This window comes from Petaurus breviceps, unplaced genomic scaffold (genome assembly GCF_028583685.1).
Source record: "Petaurus breviceps papuanus isolate PSGF00001 unplaced genomic scaffold, PetGlider_PUasm1.0 189, whole genome shotgun sequence".
Classification (NCBI taxonomy): Eukaryota; Metazoa; Chordata; class Mammalia; order Diprotodontia; family Petauridae; genus Petaurus; species Petaurus breviceps.
Genome location: NW_027185809.1, coordinates 25,192,549 through 25,199,073, shown reverse-complemented (window position 1 = coordinate 25,199,073; position 6,525 = coordinate 25,192,549).

Below are 6,525 nucleotides of genomic sequence, written 5' to 3'. Positions count from 1 at the left end.
CCCCCCCCATCCTTCCTCCCTCCCTTTCCCTGTTTCTGTTTCTGTTTTTCTCTTTTTGATGGTGTATGCATGGCATCACTTCCTTATCTGGAGGATGAGGGTCAAAATTCCCCTGAAGTTAGTACAGAGTTTGTTCATATCGATTAGGAGTTCTCCCTTCCCCAATACTCCCCTCAGTTCCACACACGTGGCAATTCTGGATACAAAGAACACTCAGCATGATATTATTTGAGAGTATGAATAACAAATAAAGGAGAAAGAGGAGAGGAAAAAAACCTTCCTCTTCATTGGGTGCTCATGGTCTTTTTTGATTTTCTTTGGTGGGAAGTTTTGAGGAGAGTGATAGGTGATGATATGAACCGAGAATACAGCATTCTTAGTACTTTGCCACAGTTTACTAATAGCTCACATTTACTAAGCTAGCACTTTGCAAGGGCAGTTTTCTTAGATTTATCTTCTGGCTGTGTTTCATTGCTTTTGGTCTTCTCACCAAGAGGAAACTAGAGCAGAGACAAAGTCTTCACTAAAATGGAAAGGACATCCAACACAGATACTTACTAATTTTCTTACAGGCTCATATCCTGTTTTTTCTTTTTCCTTCTCAGAGGCCTCTTGTTTTTCGTTGCTTTGTTTGACTTCATGCCGTGTGCTCTTTCTCAAAGTCGCTAGTATTTCTCATGCCAAGGGACTCAATCTCATTCTTCTTCAAAAGTTGAGTGGATTTTTTTCCTGAAACAGTTTTAGACAATGTTTGAATTTATTAAAAACAAAGGCCCTTTCTCTGAATTCCCAATAGTTGCATTCCCCCATTCTATTTTATTATCTTCATTGCCCACTCATATACCCCCTCAAATCATCCTAAGATATAACGAAGACAATATTTAGTTAAAGTTGCTTTTGATCAATTTTGTTCTCAGGTTTATTATTTTTTTTCAAATGCTTTATTAACTTCTGATTTACATCTTTTATTTCTGCCAGATTTTGAGTTACAAATTTTCTCCCCGTTTTTCCCCTACCCACCCCCCAAAAATAGCAGTCCCAAAGGATATCCCCTCCTCCAATCTGCTCTCTCCCATATTTTCTCCCATACCCCTTTTGACTTTTCCTGTGGATCTCTATGCCCTAGTGCCTGTATATCTTATTTCCCAATTACATGTAAAATAGTATTGATAATAGTATATGTATATATATATACATATTTGAATGTTTTATTTTAAAACTTTGAATTCCAGATTCATTCCCTTCCTCCCTTGACACCCACCCTTACTGGGAAGATAAGCAGTTCAGAATAGGATGTACATGTGTGGCTAATGCAAAACAATAACATAGTAGATATATTGTAAAAGACTGACTATATTTCCCTCCCTCCTATCCCAACTCTCACTTGTTGTGATCTCTGCTTTGATCCAATCCCTTTTCAAAAATGGGTGCTTCCAAATTCCCTTCCCCCAGCTTGCCCTCCCTTCCATCATCCCCCCTCTCATCCCCTTCCCCCCTACTCTCCTGTAGGGTGAGATATGCTATTTAGTTTGTATTTCATTCCCTCCTCAAGCCAAATTCAATGGAAATAAGGTTGACCTTATATATTCCCTTTTGCCTTCCTATTCTTCCCTTCCAGTGAAACCATTTCCCCTTGCCTCTTCTGTAAGAGATAGTTTACCCCATTCTATCTCTCCCCATCTCCTCTAATTATATTCCTCTCTCACCTCTTAATTTCACATTTTAAGTATCATTCCTTACTGTTAAATTGGTCCTTTGCCCTCTACCTATTTATACCTGTAAACGTATATGCACACATTCACATATGTATTCATATGCCCATATGCCCTCATATATAGACATTATATATGTATGTATATATATATATATATTTCTATTCCCCTCAACTACTGAGAAAAGATTCATAGGTTACAATTATTGTTTTTCCATGTAGGAATGTTAATAGTTCAACTTTGATAAGTTCTTTATGGGTTCTTCTCCCTGTTTACCTTCTCATGCTTCTCTTGCTTCCTGTATCTGAATGTCAAATTTTCTGTTCAACTCTGATTTTTTCATCAAGAATGCTTGAAAGTCCTCTCTTCCACTGAATGACCATATTTTCCCCTGTAATATGATACTCAGTTTTGCTGGGTAGGTGACTCTTGGTTTTAATCCCAGCTCATTTGACCTCTGGAATATTATATTCCAAGCCCCTCGATACCTCAGTGTAGAAGCTGCCAGATCCAGGGTTATCCTGATTGTGTTTCCACAATATTCAAATTCTTTCTTCTTGGCTGCTTATAATATTCTCTTCTTAATCTGGGAATTCTGGAACCTGGCTATAATATTCCTAGGAGTTTTATTTTTGGGATCTTTTTCAGGAGGTGATTGGTGGATTCTTTCAACCTCTATTTTGCCCTCTGGTTCTAAGACATCAGGGCAGTTTTTTTTGAGAACTTCCTGGAGGATGATTTCTAGGTTCTTACTTTGATCATGGCTTTCAGGTAGTCCAATAATTTTTAAATTATCTCTCCTGGATCTATTTTCCAGGTCAGTGGTTTTTCCCATGAGATATTTCACATTGTCTTTTATTCTTTCATTTGTTTGGATCTGTTTAACAGCATCTTGATTTTTCATAAAGTCATTAGCTTCCATTTGCTCCAGTATAATTCTGAAGCCATGATTCTCCTCATTGAGCTGTTGAGATTCTTTTTCCATATGGCAAATTTGACCTTTTAAGGCATTCCTCTCCTCATTGCCTTTTTGAGCCTCTTTTGCCATTTGAGTCAGTCTGTTTTTTGAAGTGTTGTTTTCCTCAGTCAAGCTGTTGACTTCATAATTTTCTTGCATTGTTCTCATTTCTCTTCCCCATTTTTCCTCCACTTCTCTTATCTGCTCCTTAAGGTCCTCTATGGCCTGTAACCATCTTGTATTTTCCTTTGAAGATTTTGGTGCAGGAGTTCTGACCTCTCTGTCTTCGTCCTGTTCCATGCTTTGCTCCTTTTTGTCCCCCAAATCGGAGTGTAATGTTGGAATCTTCTGTCTGCTTTGTTTCCTTTGCCTGGTCATGTCACCCTTCAGTCACTTGACCCCTGGGCTTTTTGCCACAGTAGGACTCTGCCACCAGACAGGGGAGCTTTTGTCCCAGTCGCTGGAGTTTTCTCAGCTGCCAGAAGTATTAGATGGTAGCCCTCTCTGAGGTCTCCACATGCTCTGGCAAGCTGGCCACACACCCCAGGACCTCCACCCTAGACTGCAATCCAGATCCAAGGAGGTTAAAGCAAGAGCGATTACCCCCCAGACTGGTGCTTGGTCCCCCTACACTCTGCAGGACAGGAGCTGAAGGTAAACAGGGAAAAGAAATCATAAGGAACTTATCAAAGTTGAACTATTAACATTCCTACATGGAAAAACAATAATTGTAACTTATGAAACTTTTCTCAGTAGTTGAAGGGAATATATATATATATATATATATATGTATATATGTCTACATGTGAGGGTATATGGGCATATGAATACATATATGAATGTGTGTATATATATGTTTACAAGTATACATAGATAGAGGGCACAGGACCAACTTAACAGGAAGGGATGATACTTAAAAGGTGAAATTAAGAGGTGAGAGAGGAATATAATGAGAGGAGATGGGGAGTGACAGAATGGGGTGAACTATCTCATATAGAAGAGGCAAGGGAAAATGGTAACAATGGGGGGGAAGAATAGTAAGGCAAAAGGGAATGGGTCAACCTTATTCCCATTGAATCTGACTTGAGGAGGGAATGAAATACACACTAAGTATCTTACCCTCCAGGAGAGTAGTGGGGGAAGGGGTCAAGAGGGGGATGATGGAAGGGAGGGCAGGCTAGGGGGGAGGGAAGTTGGAAGCACCCACTTTTGAAAAGGGATGGGATCAAAGTAGAGAATAGAACAAGTGGGAGTTGGGGTAGGAGGGAGGGAAATATAGTCAGTCTTTTAAAATATATCTACTATGTTATTGTTCTGCATTAGCCACACATATACAACCTATACTGAACTGCTTATCTTCCCACTAAGGGTGGGTGACAAGGGAGGAAGGGAATGATTCTGGAATTCAAAGTTTTAAAATCATATATATATATATATACTAGTATTAATACTGTTTCACCTGTAATTAGGAAATAAGATATACAGGCACTGGGGCATAGAGATCCACGGGAAAATTTGAAAGGGATATGGGAGAGAGCAGACTGGAGGAGGGGATATCCTGTGGGACTGCTATTTTGGGGTGGTGGGTAGGGGAAAAAAGGGGAGAAAATTTGTAAATCAAAATCTGGTGGAAATGAATGATGTAAATCAGAAATTAATAAAGCATTTAAAAAAAACTGCTGTCAGGTTTCACCTCATCTGCTGTAAATTGGCAAAGGTGAAAAAGATGGGAATATTCAATGTTGGAAGAGTTGTAGGAATATTGGGCCACAGGTGCACTGTTGGTGGAGCTTTGAATCCATACAGTCACGTAGAAAAACAATTTGGAATTATGCAAATTAAGTGACTAAAATGCTCATACCCTTTGACTCAGAGATTTCACTGCTAGACTTGTTCCTCAGGGAGATCATTGATAAGAAGTAAGTCCCCATGTATACCAAATATTTATAGTACCACTTTCTGTAATAGCAAAAAATTAGAAACAAAAATAGGTGCCCATTGATTGGGGGAGAACTAAACAAATTGTGGCACATTAACATAATGGATTATATTGGATAGAATATAATGGATAATTATTTCGCTTTAAGAAATAATGAATATGATGAATGCAGAGAAGCACGGAAAGATTTACATTTACTGATGCAGAGTTTTGAAATAAGCAGAGTCAAGAAAACAATATACACATGGTAGGGGTAGGGTGGGCAGATGGCTCTAAATTTGTTTATCTCATGTTTCTTTTGAGCTACTGCAATTCTGTTTTCCTCATAATGCACAGAGCCTTTTTTTCTTTTGCTTTTTTTTTTTTTTGGAGGGGCAATTGGGGTTAAGTAACTTGCCCAAGGTTACATGGCTAGTATTTTTTTGTGGGGGCATTACATGTCTTAGGCCGGAACCAAACTCAGGTCCTCCTGACTCCGGGGCCTGCGCTTTACTCACTGCGCCACCTAGCCTCCCCTGCACAGAGCCTTCTTAATGCAAACATGACATGCTCGACAGTCCTGTGTCAGGGTACCCCATGTCTCACAATCAATACTGAAGTTCTTCAGAGACAGCTTGTGAGTGTCCTTGTGTCACTTCTTTTGACCTCCGTGTGAGTGTTTGCCTTGTGTGACTTCTCTGTAAAATATTTTTTGAGGCTAAAGTGCATTTGGTATTTGAATGTTATGACCAGTTCATCAGAGTTGCACTCTCTGCAGTAGAGTTTGCATATCTGGCAGTTCTGTCTAGTACCTTATCTTGCCTTGATAAGATCTTCAGAACCTTCCTAAGATAATTAAAATTGAAGTGATTCAGTTTCCTGGCATGGTATTTGTATACCGTCCAAGTTTCACAGACATATAACAATGAGGTCATCACAACAGCTCTATAGATATTCAGTTTGGTAGGTGGCTTAATACTTCTGTCACACATTTCTTCAGAGTCTCCCAAACACTAAGCTAACTCTGGTAATGTGTACATTGACCTCAACATCTATTTGTAAATCACTGGAAAGTACACTGCCAAGGTGAGTGAATTTATCCTCAACATTTAAAATGTCACTACATATAGATAGTGTGGTGCTGATTAGTGAAGAACCTCTGTTTTCTTGGTGTTAATTGTCAGACCAAAATGAGCACCAGTGGCAGAGAATCGATCCACACTTTGTTGCATTTAAGCTTCAGAAGTTGCATTGAGTGCACTATCATCTGAGAACAAAAAGTTGCACACCAACTCTCCCTCCAATTTAGTCTTGGCTTATAGCCTTTTCAAGTCAATCATTTCCCATCAATGTGATAGCTGGCCTTGATGCCATTTTCACCCTTATTGAATGTGTTTGATGAAAATGATGGGGACCCTTTGACCCAGCAATACCACTTCTAGGTCTGTATTCCAAAGAGATCGTAAAAATAGGGAAAGGACCCACATGTACAAAAAAATTTATAGCAGTTCTTTTTGTGGTGGCCAAGAATTTAAAACATTCCCCATCAATTGGCGAATGACTGAACAAGTTGTGGTATATGAATGTAATGGAATACTATTGTTCCATAAGAAATGATGAGAGGTGGACTTCAGAAAAACCTGAAAAGACTTACATTAGAACCAGGAGAACATTATACACAGTGACAGCAACATTATGTGATAACTAACATCTTCTTAAGATAGACTTACCTCTTCTTGGTAAAGCAAGGATCTAAGACAATTCCAAAAGACTCATGATAGAAAATGTTATCCACATCCAGAAAAAGAACTATGAAGTCTGAGTGCAGATTGAAGTATTTGCTCTCTCTCTCTCTCTCTCTCTCTCTCTGTCTCTCTCTCTCTCTGTCTCTCTCTCTCTGTCTCTCTCTCTCTCTCTCTCTCTCTCTCTCTCTCTCT